The sequence below is a fragment of the Neofelis nebulosa genome, chromosome 12, assembly GCF_028018385.1.
Source record: "Neofelis nebulosa isolate mNeoNeb1 chromosome 12, mNeoNeb1.pri, whole genome shotgun sequence".
Taxonomy (NCBI): Eukaryota; Metazoa; Chordata; class Mammalia; order Carnivora; family Felidae; genus Neofelis; species Neofelis nebulosa.
In genome coordinates this window covers 71167507-71182895 of record NC_080793.1, presented here as the reverse complement: position 1 = coordinate 71182895, position 15389 = coordinate 71167507, and the positions used below count along the sequence as shown (strand labels likewise).

Genomic DNA, 15389 nt, shown 5'->3' with positions numbered 1-15389 from the left:
CTGAAGAACATCCCCGCAGTGCTGGAAAAGTCGCTTCAGCCCTTGGTCCGTCACGGCCTGGCCAGCATGGCGGCAGCAATGCAGAGACAGAGAGCAGGGCAGGTGGCCAGCCAGAGCCACCAGCCAGTCATCCTCCAGGACGTGGCAGTCTGTGATCTGGACCTGCTTCCCTGGGAGTTAAAAAAATAATGATAATAAATAAAACCAAGGGTCTTAAGGAGCTCCCCTTCGACAACACCCTCCAGATAAGGCCCATTCCAGGGTGTTTTCTCTTATGCCACAAATGTTACTGAGCACTAACATGTGCTAAGCACTGAGGTGACAGTGGAGATGTAACCACACAGACAGGGTACCTGTTCTCGAGCTGCTCAGGAGCTGCATGGGGGAGCTCCTTGTGTTTAAGGGTCATAGGCACAAGGTAATTAGCAACCTTGAAAAGTGCTCAAGTACAAGATGCTGGAAGATTATATGAGGGGTAACACTGGAGTTAGAGAAGCCTTCCCCAGGAAGGGACATTTGCACTGATACGGGAATCCATGTGGCAAAGGGGGAAGGGAAGGAGCTTAGCACACGAAAGTGAAGAAGGGCTGGTGTGACTGGCAGCTACACAGTTGGGGCGTAGGGTGACCCAAGATGAGGTGGCAAGGAATCACACTGCATGTGACCTTGTGCACCAGCATGAAGGTTGGGAGTCAGTGACTTTTTTTTGTTGTTGAGATTTTAAAGTAATCTCTACACCCAACATGGGGCTTGAACTCACAACCCTGAGATCAAGAGTCAGACACTCCATGGACCCAGCCAGCCAGGCACCCCTGGAACTCAGTGATTTTAAGCAAGGATCAGTCTTGGGTTGTTTTTTTGTTTTGTTTTGTTTTGTTTTGTTTTGTTTTGTTTTGTTTTAAAACAGGTCACTCTGGCTACCTTGTTGAAATGTGGTAGTTCATTTTTTAAAAAATTATTTATTTATTTATTTATATATTTATATATTTATTTATTTTTGAGAAAGAGAGAGAGAGCATGGGGGAGGGGCAGAGAGAGAAGAAGACAGAGGATCTGAAGCAGGCTCTGCGCTGACAGCAGAGAGCCTGATGCGGGGCTTGAACTCACAAACCATGAGATCATGACCTGAGCTGAAGTCGAACAATTAACCAACTGAGTCACCAGGCAGGTCATTTTTAACACTCGCCCTTCTCCATAGGGCCAGATTGTTTCCAATAACAATTATTTGTTTTCTGGAATTGTTTAGGTTTAGTGCAATACCTTTACAAGACATTTTAAATTTTAGACATTTAAATGGAAAGACATTTCCATTTTAAAGACATTATTTAAATTCAGTAAATCACTTCGCGTATGAACAAAAAAGTGCACATATCAAAGTTTTGCTGTTGAAAACATTAAACATATCAAGTCTCTACGTGGTCACATGGAATAATTGAAGTAACTCAAGTTCTGTTTCTTTATCTTTATAATCACTGTGCTATCATCATGTAATTTGGATCTGCTGTTTAAATGCTTGAATGTAAAGCTACAGAAGGATTAGAGACAAAAACCATAATGAAAATGAGCTCCTCTGATTCAGAACCATCACAAACTTAACTTTCAAAAGACCAACAAGTCCATGCATGTCAGGGGCCCACTGTGTTACTTAGAGCTCAGAGTCCATTTCCATGTAGAATACAATGTTTGTTAAAGGGTAAGTATTCAGATGGACTCATTTAAAGCTCATATATTAATTATTAAAATTCCACAGGAACTGCAGCAATTGTATAGAACTTAGATCATCAAAAAAAGATTTTTTTCAGGGATTAGTTTTTTACTGCTGAAATCCTTTAGAATTGCCCATGCATGGTGATAGTAAAAAATGGACTGACTTTTAAAGGTTTTATTATTGCTTTTAAATTCTTTATAGTCAATGCACCCCTTTCTTAACTGCACCCAGGGCACATCTGCCCCCCTTTCCCTACCCCAGCCCTCAGGATACCACTGGTGCGGAGAATGCATCGAAGGAGAACAAGGGATTTGGAGGAGGCCAGTAAGAGGGAAGCCCATGGCAGAGAAAATGAAGGCTTGTTGGGACTTTGTGACTGATTAGACATTTAGGTGGGGACAGGAATGAGGCCATGTTATCTCCCAGCGTTCTGCTGGGGTGCCCAAGGGGATGGACTTCTTGGTATGTAGATGGGACTGATGCCACAAGAATGGTTGCAATTGCCTGGGGAGAGAGCATTGTGCAATAGTTCTAAACCTTGATGAACTCTAACATGTAAAATGGAATATGCTGGCAAATATTATTTCCATTTTGCAACTGGGAAACCAAGGCACTGAGTGATTATATCACTTTTCCAAAAGCAAGTTAGGAGAGATACCAGTGTTGATTTTTGTCCTCATCATGTGTACCCAGTCACTTGATCAAACTGTGATTTAAGAAAGAACCATCTTTGGGAGATATTGAAAGGAAACACAGGTCCTATCATTCTTCCATGCTAGGGAAGAAATGCTGATGGATGTTATCAGTCTCTGGGACAGGTGGAACTTAGACCTAATGAGTACGTGGTATGAAGGGAGCAACGTGGACTTTCATTTCTCTGGAAATAGATATGTTTTACTTGAAACATGGTTTCAGGAAGTCCAGAAAGGCTGCCAGAGATGTGGAAGAAAGCTCGAAGAGCATGGCATCACCAAAACCAAGAGGGGAGGACATTTCAAGGAGAGAGACCTTTTCTGATATCCCTAGTGCCGAAGCATGGGCTCTCACATGCGGTAGGTGCTCAATACTTGCAAGATGGTGGGAAATCGGATAGACTAGAAGTCTCACTAGGCTAGGGATCATTTACCTGAATATAGACCCAGCTCTGGGAAAACTAAACGTGTACTCTTAATCAAGTAATTGAACTGCTCAGATTGGTCCAAAAGCTTTCTTTCAACTCTAAGATTCTACATAAAGGATGACCACTCCCAAAATAATTAACAGTTTGCTTTCCATTCATCCGAATGATTCAAAAAGCAGAGCTAGAAGGGACCTTAGAGACCATCTCCCTTCTTTCAGCCCCTCAGTCTAAGGAAGCCCAGGCTAAGAAAAAGCCTATACTTTGATAAAGGTGCATCAGAATTCAATCCCACATCTTCTCCCTTCCGGGTCACTGTTCCATCTTATAGCTCCATTGTCTTTCTTCATGTGTAGAACTAAAACAAAAATGTTGCATAAGGTTTTCTTCCCCAGTATTCTCTCTTTAGAAGTGCCATTATGGTTAACTCCTGGGCATTCCACATTCTTGTGCTAACACACTGAAAATGATCAACGAAAGCCAGTTGATTCTCTGAAGATGTATGTGTACACACACACACACGCTGAGAATTGTAACCGAGGCCTAACTTACCTATTTTTCCCCATCAATCTCACCAACCTCTCTTATACACTATTGATAGTGCCAGCTATAACAAAGAGATAAATAAAACCTCAGGCACTATTGACAAGACTAAATCTTGCTAACCACATACAGCCCTTGTATAGCAGTGAGTGACATTGCACTCAGAAGAAAATAAGCACATCACTGGAGAATTTGGAAGACCAATGTTTTCTACTCTAGCCTAATGAAATATTCTGTGCCACTTGATTTTGCCATAAAGAACACCTTCAGAAAACTGTTTTTACAGACATCTCTGTATTATATAAAATTTACAGTTGACCCCTGAATAACACGGGTTTGAACGACATGGGTCCACTTCCATGCAGACTTTTTTTTATATAAGTATAATACACTACTGTGTATTTTCCCTTCCTTATGATTTTCTTAATAACATTTTTTCTCTAGATTGCTTTATTGTAAGAATATAGTAGATAATACATATAATATACAAAACATGCGTTAATCAACTGTTTATGTTATCAGTAAGGCTTTCGGTCATCAGTAGGCTACTTACTAGTAGTTTTGGAGAGATTTTTTACCGCACGGGGGTCAGCACTCCTCACCCCACATTGTTCCAGGGTCAACTGTAGTAGAAATTAGAAGTAAGAGTGATCAATTCCAACTCAACTGCTATGACTTTAGTTAAGACTTAGCTCAGCAGGTCTTGTCAATTCTCTCTCCTGAGTGACATATTATCACTAACATCGCCATTTCCCCTTATGCACCATGTATGTATCTCCTCCCCCAACACCTACTGCTCTTCCCATGACAACACATTTATTAAATGCTACCTACCTTATTGAAGGCATTTTCTTTTTTTAATGACCTTTTTTAAGTAACATTTTTCAACATTTATTATTTTTGAGAGAGAAAGAGAGAGAGAGTGGGGAAGGGCAGAGAGAAAGAGGGAGACACAGAATCTGAAGCAGGCTCCAGGCTCTAGGCTCTGAGCTGTCAGCACAGAGCCCAATACGGGGTTTGAACTCACAAACCATGAGATCATGACCTGAGCTGAAGTCTGATGCTCAACCAACTGAGCCACCCGGGAACCCTGACATTTTCTTTTTCTTTTAATATGTTACTGCTTATAAGAAATGTGCTGTCCCCTGCACATTCAAGGGAACCCACTATTTACCTTAAATGTTCCAAGGCACTACAAAAATGTCCCTGACTTTAAGAAGACCATCTCTAATGCTATGGAAACTTCAGGGAAGTTTTATATCAATTGCAAGTTACTTGGGGTGCTTTTGTTTTGTTTCTCCATCCTGAGATATACTTTCCCTGGAGTGACAGTGGTCTTTCTTCTCCAACCTAGTAATTCAGCTGCTCGTCTAAAGCTCTCAAATTCCATCCCATGCCATAGAGTTCTCATACCAGACCCATTGTATAAGGCTTTTTGATGATATTTCTTTTTCTTTTTGTATTCTCTTGTAGTCCTCAGCACCAGGGGGCCTTAAGGGAAATAAAAAGATAAAACTACAAAAGCAGCACCTAACAATATAGTGAAAACTGTGTGGCACATTCCGACCCAGGTGCGTCACACACTGTCATGGAATGCCATTTTGCTGAGGCCAGGGCTTTGCCCTAGCACCTCCTTAGTACCCAGCAATTGTCAAATCACCTTTCCATGAATCCTTAGTGAGGCTGCATGGAATAGTGGAGAGTGCATGGGAGATAGAGTCAGAGTGCCCAGATTAAAGTCCTGGCTCTCCTATTTACTGTTGTGTGACCTTTTAAGAGTTGTTTAATCTCTCTGGGTTTCAGCACATATGGGCCCTGGATAGCTTGGTGGGAAAAGAGTAGGCAAGATAACAGCCCACATCCTAGTCTACATTCTGCCCTTTGCCAGTTCTCAGTCAATATGGCCTCAAATGCCTTAGTTATAAAACAAAGGTAATAATATCTTCCCTGTTTGCACAGAGTTGCTGTTACAGGGAAAGGAGAGATAGGATGTGGAAAGCCCTGTGAACTATACAGTCTTCAAAGACTGAGTGAACACTCACCCTCCTTGGGCCTCCTTACGTTATCCGTTTGCCTATAAAATCTCATTTAAAAATTCAAACCTTTCTAGAACCTTTTCTCCCCAGCACTGAAAGTGTCATCCACAGTCATATTTTCAGTTGCATAATTTCAGATGGGCCGGGAACTTCCAGAACACCGGGTCTCTGTCTGTCTTAGAGACACAGTGAGAAAACTCACAGCTGGGCAGAAAGCTGTTCTCCTCCCCTTTCCCTGCCCTCACACTGTGTCCTCACTCCCTGGGTACACACAATTGCCTTTGAAACACTAAAAATTCAGGAACAAAATTCAGCTCAAAAAGTTGGAGCATGATTTCTACAAGTTCTTGATCATGGCTAGCCATCTCTCTTTCTACCCCATGGCAATTCCCTTGCTCACCATCTGATTTTTTTTTTTAAGCCTTCCTTTTCCTTTTGCCACACAAGCACACTCCGCACTCTTCTTTCCTCCTGCTTGTTTTTAAAATAAGAATCTTTACATCCACAGAGTTAATAAAGTGTTCTCACAAAGGTGAAATTACCAATACTTTATTTTAGGCTCTCAGGTGTCTAAGGAAGTAATGGAAGAAGGTGTTTTTATCCCAATTTTGGAATTTCAAAAATAAAAAGGCAAGAGTCAGAAAGGCTGGGTGATGTGCTCAAACACCACATAGAGAGTATGTGGCCACGCCCGGCCCTACACACCAGCCTGCTGACTCAAGGTCAATGTTCTAACCACTACTTCTTGTGGGTTCCAAAGGAAATATAAGAGGTACAGCCAAGAAGGAACATTCTAGCCACCTATAATGAACAGACAGGTTGAATTCAGGAGTAAGCCAGAAAGGAAAAAAGTTAAAGGTCAATGACTCTAAGAACAATGGGCAGCATTTGGGGGTCATTCGGTCTCCCAGTCATGTTAAGGGGGCCATGAACACACTTATATGACCTTAGGATTCCTGGATACCTCTGTGACTCTTCTTCTATCTGTGGTGCCTGCATTCCATATGTTTTCTTAAGATATGGAACTTCCAGTTAAAAATATACACAAGTGGCTCCATTTTCCTTTTAAAATGAGTATGGAGTAAGGGTAGAAATATTTTATTTATTTATTTATTTATTTATTTATTTATTTATTTGAAATATTTCATTGATTTTTGAGAGAGACAGAGTGAGAGTAGGGGAGGGGCAGAGAGAGAGAGAGGAAGTCACAGAATCTGAAGCAGGCTCTAGGCTCTGAGCTGTTAGCACAGTGTCTAACATGGGGCTCAAATACACGAATCATGAGATCATGACCTGAACTGAACTGAAGTCAGATGCTTAACTGAAAGAGCCACCCAGGTGCCCCTAGAAATATTTAAAAGTACCAGTGAGAATATGCTAGAAGAAAAAAAATATATCATTTTCTCCACTTTTTGCATTCGCTTCAACAGACGTATAGACAGAGCCAGCTTGGTGCTTAGATTTATCAGTCAGCTTCCAGCAGGATTTGGTTTTAGAAATTCTAGGGTAGCAGTTTGGTGCAGTGAAAAGAACCCCAACTCTGCAGCCAGCAGACTTGAGTTTACATCCCAGAATCTGCCACTTAATAGCTATGGGGCCCTCAGATGCATTTATCCTGCCTGGGAACATAGGAATATCTTTTGAAAAGTTAATATAGCAAGTATCACAAACTTATGACCCAAGGGTTTTATCTGGTCCACAGACACAATTTCCTTGGCTCCCCAATTTATGAAATGTACTTTATAAATTCCTTTATAAGACGGCTGCCTTCTCCTGTTTGGCACACCCTTTATTCTTCCCTCTGGTCTTATAATGACCTGCATTATGGTTTGTGTTCTGTGCCCAGACCCATGGACCGCTTCTCCAGGAGTCCCATGAGAGTGTAAAAGCTCCTAGCATACAGCAAACACTGAGTGAATACTCTGAGCACTCTTTGCAACTGGGTAAGTGATTCTACAATCTGAGTTTCAGCTTCCAGTCTCTGATGCTGGTCCCTCCTCTTGTCCCCCTTTCCCATGATGAAGTGCCCAGGGCATAGTCTGTGGACCTCTCCCCTTCCCTATGACACTTATCCCCACTGGTGACCTCATCCAATCTCCTGGCTTCAAATATGATATTTACATACTTATGATTCCCAAATGTGTAGATTCCCAAATGTGTGCGAGAACAGACATGTCTTAGGAACTCCAGGCTCATTTATCTAACTGTATGCATGACTATCTCCACATGACTAGCTAATAGTGGAGTAATCATATATTTGTTTCTCCAGAACCTTCCCGGTTTGCATAGAACAGCCCTGGATTGTGCCTGTGGTCTCAGCAGTATCCCATCTGACCTAGCATGTGTCCTAGATTTTTCTTTTCTTTTTTTTAATTTTTAAATGTTTATTTATTTTTGAGAGAGACAGAGACAGAGTGCAAGCAGGGGAGGGGCAGAGAGAGAGGGAGACACAGAATCTGAAGCAGGCTCCAGGCTCCGAGGTGTCAGCACAGAGCCCGACGCAGGGCTGGAACCCAGGAACCATGAGATCATGAACTGAGCTGAAGTTGGACACTTAACCGACTGAGCCACCCAGGCACCCCCTAGATTTTTCATTCTTAATGAAATATCATTATTTTAATTACAATGAGCTGGGATGGTTTGTTAGGTCTCTGTTTTGTACTTCCAGCTCCTGCCCTGGTCTTATCTAGTAATGTGGAAGATGCTTGGCCAGTAAACAGAGTTTTCACATTAACATGTGGTTACATTTAAAATAACCTCTCTAGGGGCACCTGGGTGGCTCAGTAGGTTGAGTGTCTGACTTCGGCTCAGGTCATGATCTCACAGTTTGTGAGTTTGAGCCCTGCATCGGGCTCTGTGCTGACAGCTCAGAGCCTGGAGCCTGCTTCGGATTCTGTGTCTCCCTTTCTGCCCCTCCCCTGTTCGTGCTCTGTTTCTCAAAAACTAAATAAAGGTTAAAAAAAAATTTTTTTTTTTAAGTCTTAAAATAACCTCTCTTTTCCCAACCATTTCCAGATGAAGCCTAATGCCTCCCTCTCAAATACAGCACTGAGGACACTTACTGCTTAAAAAAAAAAAAAAAAAAAAAAAAAGTCTGGATAGAACAGATGGTATTGGGTGGTGATAGGAAAATATCGGAGGCTCCTGTTGCAGTCAGATACTTGGTGTATCAACCGGCTTTGCTATGGATGCTACCATGGCCTGCAAAACACATGAAGATACAGGTTGCCAGTCAGTGAGGTCAGTGGGAAACACAGGAATTACAGGTCAGGTGGACATAAAAAATATTCAAGAAAAAGATTAGTCTTAGTAGTTTAGTGAACTTTGTTACAAGGGTCTTGTCATTCACGGCATCCTATTAATCTACAACTACTTATTTATTTTCTTGTTTGAGAATATAGCTTTTATTTTTGCAATAAATCTTTTCAGCAGCAGTGAGCTGAAAAAGAAATGAAAGTGAATGTTCAGTGAAAACTTAAGCAGATGAATTTACCTGCCAAAAAATAATTGATAATCAAAGTGTAATTTATACAAAATGTTGACCCTTACAGGCTGTGGTGACATCAGTGACCACGCGAAAACCAGATACACATCTACTGGCAACCTTCAGCACTTAATTCAAAATTGATTCAATAGTGATTAGAAGAAAGCTGTGCCCAGGGATGATTTAGCAGATGCAACTACAAAAGGTACATTTAAATATTGTTCTGGGAAACATGAATTTTTGCATCAATTAAACGACTCTCTTCAAAATTAATCTAGTTTATTTTTGACTCCAAGTTTTCTTGTACATGTAGGAAAATTGAAGTGATAATAGTTAATGCCGATGCCAGTTTTATCTCAGTATAATCAGACACTAAAAATAAGCAATCATTTAAGGTAATTTAGATTTTTAAGATAACTTAGACTTTTTTAACCCAATTAATGGAATCAAAACAAAGCGTTTAGAAAAGTAGTCTGCCTAACATGAAATAGCTAACATTTTGCGAATGTCATTGTAAATGAACTTAAAGGTCAAAATTGAAGGTAAAATTGTGTGCAGTGATAATATAAATGCAAATTTTGGTAAAGCATAGTGTTGTGGTAAAAAAAAAAAAAGTTTTCTTACTGAGCTGAGAATCTCATGAGGCAGAAATGTACTAGGAAGTGGTTGTGGTACACATGTTAGAAACAATCTGTGACATCTTCTAATCAAAACAGACACTCCAGTTGTCAACACTTAGAACTACTATATACATATTTTTTAATAGTTATAAATACATATATTAAATGTAAACTGTTAGAAATATTTACGAATATATCTAATATTTGTAAGTAATATTTGTAAGATATATATAAAAATTACAAAACTGCATGTGAAGCAGATATTGAAATTTATATGCAAGACAAAGATATGCTTTCTCTCTTCAATGCATAGTTTTAAGCAAATTTTAGAAAAGTTTGAGCAGTTTAAAAACTGCTTTGTGAATTAACCTTGAATATTCTACACCTACATAGAACATTTTATAAATAAATCCTCTAAATTTGTATTCCTTTTGTTCTGCATCATTTGAAAAGCTTTAGTGAAATATCCAACGAATGGAGTACCAAAAATTTTACCTTTTGCAATTTGCTTTTAAAAGTTCCAGTGAGGGGCGCCTGGGTGGCTTAGTCAGTTAAGTGTCTGACTTCAGCTCAGGTCATGATCTCGCGGTTTGTTGAGTTTGAGTCCTGCATCGGACTCTGTGCTGACAGCTCAGAGCCTGGAGGCTGCTTCAGATTTTGTGTCTCCCTCTCTCTTTCTGCCCCTCCCCAGCTCATGCTCTCTCGCTCTCTCTCTCTCTCTCTCTCTCTCTCTCTCAAAAATAAATAAACATGAAAAAATAAATAAAAATAAAAGTTCCAATGATACATGAAAAGATGCTCAACATCAATCATTGGAGAAATACAAATCAAAATCACAGTGAGATACCACCTCACACCTGTCAGAATGGCTGACATTAACAACTCGGGCAACAACAGATGTTGGCATCGATGTGGAGAGAAAGGAACCCTTTTGCACTGCTGGTGGGAATGCAAACTGGCGCGATCACTCTGGAAAACAGTAAGGAAGTTTCTCAAAAAATTAAAAATAGTACTTCCCTACGACCCAGCAATTGCACTACTAGGTATTTATCCAATTGATACAAAAATACTGATTCAAAGGGGCACATGCACCCCAATGTTTATAGAAGATCTATTGACAATAGGCAAAGTATGGAAGGAGCCCAAATGTCCATCAACTGATGACTGGATAAAGAAGATGTGGTGTACATATACAATGGGCTATTACTTGGCAATCAAAAAGAATGAGATCTTGCCATTTGCAACAATGTGGATGGAAATAGAGCGTATTGTGCTAAGCAACATAAGTCAGTCAGAGAAAGACAAATATGCTATGATTTCACTCATGTGTGGAATTTAAGAAACAAATCAGATAAACATAGGGGAAGGGAAGCAAAAATAAGAAAAAAACAGAGAGGGAGAAAACCCTAAGAGACTCTTAAATACAGAGAACAAACTGAGGGTTGCTGGTGGGGAGCTGGGTGGGGGGACGGGTTAAATGGGCAAGAGGCATCAAGGAGGACACTTGTTGGGATGAGCACTGGGTGTTATATGTGAGTGATGAATCACTAAATTCTATTCCTGAAATCATTATTAGACTATGTTAACTTGTATTTAAATAAAAAGTACATTAACATAAAAAATAAATAAAATGAAATAAAAGTTTCACTGATAAAAACAAAACTTAAAAGCAGAAATTTACTGAAATAAATTCTATAAAAGCAAGGGAGGAACGAAAAAATTAAATAATCAGAATTCCTATGGTAAACAATATTTTGCTTTGAAATTCTCTGTGCTTTTGGATATCCTGAGGTATAGGAATGCTCCTTTGATGGCATTCCTATTTTTAATTGGATAATTTTATATTCTACATTGAAATGGAATAGAATTGAGAAAATATACAAATTTTCACCATTTAGATTTGGAAAAACATCCAAAATAATCATAAACAACTTATTTGATGAATTTTATCTTATAAAAATATTTGTTGAATAAACATTAAATTTATGAAAGTATTATGGCTGCTATATTTACAAATTTCAGAATTCAGCTGTGGTTCACTACAGAGGATTTCCTGTGAGCTTTCTAGGTATCTAAACACCTATCAAGAGCACAGTATATCAGTTTAAAATATGATGGCTTATAGATGAAAATCCATTGAAAGTATCCATAATTTCAAATTTGTAACTATATAATGCAACCACTTTCTCAGACAAACAAAAACTAAGGAAGTTTGTTGCCAGAAGATTTGCCTTGCCAGAAATGTGAAAAGGTCTTTAATTTTTTTAAATGTTTATTTATTTTTGACAGAGAGAGAGAAAGAAAGAGAGAGATATCGAGAGAGAGCAAGAGCAGGGGAAGGGCAGAGAGAGAGGGAGACACAGAATCTGAAGCAGGCTCCAGTCTCTGAGCTGTCAGCACAGAGTCCGACTCGGGCTTGAACTCATGAACTGTGAGATCATGACCTGAGCTGAAGTTGGAGGCTTAACTGACTGAGCCACCCAGATGCCCTTGAAAATAAGTTCTTTAGAGAGGAGGAAAATTATATAGCTCAGAAACTCAGATTTATATAAAGAAAAGAAGAGCATCAGAGAAGGAGTATATAAGAGTAAAATAAAACTTTTATTTTTCTTATTTTTAATTGTTCTAACCCATTACAGTTTGTTCAAAACAATAAGAGAAACAATGTACTTGATTAGGCATATGTATATGAAATGAATGACAGCAATGATAAATGGGACAGGAAGGAAGAATTAGAGTAGAGTTACTATGTTATTATAATGTACTACAATGAACTCACACTACCTGTGAAGCAGTATAGTGTTATTTGAATGTGGACTTGGATTAGTTGTAAATGTATATTGCAAACCCTGATGCAACCTCTAACTAAAGTTTTGTTTTTTTTAAGTATAATATGCGAAGAAAGGAGAAAAATGAAATCATATAAAATACCCCACAAAACCCACAAAAGGCAGAAAAAAGAGTGAAAGACAAAAATATGGCTGTAGGTGATGAGAGTGGGGGTGACCTCTCATTGGCTGTGGGTGATGTGGTGGCCTCTCATTGGCTGCAGGTGACGGGCGCGGTGGTGGCTTCTCATTGGCTGTGGGTGAGGGCAGCTTGCTGTTGCCTGGCTGAGAGGAAATCTTCCTCCTTCCTGCCTGGCTGTGCAAGCTGCCACAAGTGGTGAGTGGTTATGTGGTGAGAGCCCTCCTTTCATGGTTTCCGGACTCCAATTTTGGATTAGGTTTCCTGAACACATTTTCACACTTCTCACTTAGATGATTAACTCCTCCTTTATCTGCTCCCAAGCTATCTCAAGCCAGAGTGAAATCGTGAAAATAATAATAATTATTATTATTATTATTTAGGGGCACCTGGGTGGCTCAGTCGGTTAAGTGCCTGACTCTTGATTTTGGCCTAAGTCATGATCTCAGGGTTCATGGCTTGAGCCCCGCTCTGCACTGAGAGCCTAGAGTCTGCTTGGGATTCTCCCTCTCCCTGCCCTTCCTCTGCTCTCTCTCTGTCTGTCTGTCTGTCTGTCTCTCTCTCTCATATAAACAAACTTAAAAAAGAACAGAATTTTGTAACACCTAATGGACTAATAAACATAAGCACTGAATATCAACAGCTGCTAACATCACACAAAAAAAGCAACAACTAGACATTCTACTTCCTCATGGAAGAACACAACACCACCTAAAAAGTTATCTGACAAAAATAAAATCTGAATCTAGGTAGACCTCTAAGTCTAATTAATGATGTAGAGGGAATACCAGGGCACAGAAACATGTAGTGCACCAAAAGATAGCATCAGCAAAACCAGAATGTGGAAATCTCCACAACTCTAGTAACAACAATCTGGATTTTTCTAAAAATAATCTAAACAGTTAAAAAAAAAAATAAGGGTAGGGAGAGAACTTATAGATTAAAAAAGACTGTTGTATCAACCAATTGCAAGGTGTGTCCCTTATTTAGATCCTGATTTTAAAAAAACCTAAAAATATGACATTTGTGGGAGAATTAGAAGTATAAATATTGCTTGGGTATGTGATGATATTAACACATTGTTAATTGTGTGGTACATAATGGTATTGTAATTGTAATGTCTGCTCAATGAACTCCAATGCCTTCTCATTTCCTTTGGAATAAAATGCTACAGCTCTTACAATGGCATTATAAAACTTACATAAACTGGCCACTTTACCTGTCACTTTATCTCTTATTATTCTTCCTCTTAGCTAATAGGTAATTAAGAGAGAGAGAAGATTTAGTGGGTATGGAAGCTGTAATACTAAACAGTATAAACCAGAACATACTAAAAGTCACGTAAAACAGAATCATCCTTGGGGCACCTGGGTGGCTTAGTTGGTTAAGCATCTGACTCCTGATTTCAGCTCAGGTCGTGATCTCACCGTTCATGAGTTCGAACCCTGCATCAGGCTCTGCGCTGACAGTGTGGAGTCTGCTTGGGATTCTCTGCAGAGAGAGAGATTCTCTGCTTCTACCCCTCTTGCGTTCAATCTCTCTCTCTCTCTCTCTCTCTCTCTCTCAAAATAAACTTAAAAACAAAACAAAACAAAACAAAAAACTGAATTGTCCTTTTATCCTACCAACATTTCTAAGCTACTCTTCAACTTTCAGCACAAAAGCATTTATAAACTTTTTTCCTAAAATAAAATCACAATTTAGATTTAAGTTGTATTCCAATAAATAAATAAATAAATAAATAAATAAATAGTAAATAGGACATCAAGAGGAAGACACACTCGGGTATATTAAAAGGAGGAAAAATTGCAGAAGTTCCAGATTATAAAGAAATGAAGGCTTGTCTCTGGAAGGATGCTTTTAAAGGTACGGTCATTAATCCTCCCCACAGCTACGCACTGCACCCTGAATAAAGTACACAGCCCTTGATTTAACCACCATGTGAGCAAAATGCATGACGGTCCCCGGTGCAGGTGGCCTTGTCTTCCCAAGTGAGCTCCAGGAAAACAAACATTCCTCCACTCCAGCATTAAAGCTGCCTGTTGAACTCTTCGAATGTCTCAACATAATTGTGAAATGAAGCAACGTGGCCCTTGTTCACAAAGCAAATACAAGAGTGACTGGGCATCCCCGGAGGTAGCCAGGTAAAGACCCTGCTGGGGAAGGCAGCCTGTGTGACCTGGTAAGAACTCTTAATTACACTTGACACACACAGTTGCAAATAGGGACGGGAAAAAGACAAGGAAAGCACTGTCACACTCGTAAGCCTTCTCTAAACAACCAACCAGAAAGACAAGTCCAGGAACTAGCTGTGGACGCCCATTGACGCAGAACCCTGAGAGCCCTGGTGTAAAATAACATGCAACCCTGTGGCCAAGTTAGCAGTAAGACACTGAGGATTGTGGTACTGCCATCGGCGCAGTGTGTGTGTGTGTGTGTGTGCGCGTGCGCGCGCGCGTGGGGGTGGGGGTGGGCGGGGGCAGGGGGGAGGCGGGGTGAGTGAGTGGGTATGTGCATTGAGTCTTTTTGAATCTCACAGCTCTTGTTCAGGATCCCTCTTGAGTGGTGTTAGGTTTCCAGGTGGGTTTTTATAAGACTGAGGACATAGACTCTGCAGCTCCTCCTCTACCCTGCCTACCCCACCCCCACTCCAGCCGGATCACCTGATAGATGGAGGATGAGTTTACTTATTGCCAAGCAAGGACTGCTCCCAGCTGAGCCCTGGACCTGGGGTCATCAATTCCCTGATACCATTCACCTGAGGCTCTAGTGTCAGGAACCCGGAACCACCAACACCCTCAGGTAGAACCCCAGTGTCAGATCTCAGCACGACCACACAGATACAGCAGCCTCTCTTCATCTTTCTGCACTTGAGGATGAGGTCCAAGACACCCACATTCAAGGGAGAGAAGTG

The 15389-nt window shown here is 40.2% G+C and overlaps 1 long non-coding RNA gene across 1 annotated transcript in view; it reads left to right on the top strand.

Annotated features, from left to right (window-relative positions):
* LOC131492015 (uncharacterized) overlaps positions 1-9141 on the top strand; it is a 34639-nt gene extending 25498 nt beyond the window's left edge. The window contains exons 6-7 of the long non-coding RNA XR_009251777.1: positions 2624-2760; positions 8956-9141. This is a non-coding gene — a long non-coding RNA (uncharacterized LOC131492015). The remainder of the gene's footprint in view (positions 1-2623; positions 2761-8955) is intronic.
* The last annotated feature ends 6248 nt before the right edge of the window (positions 9142-15389 follow it).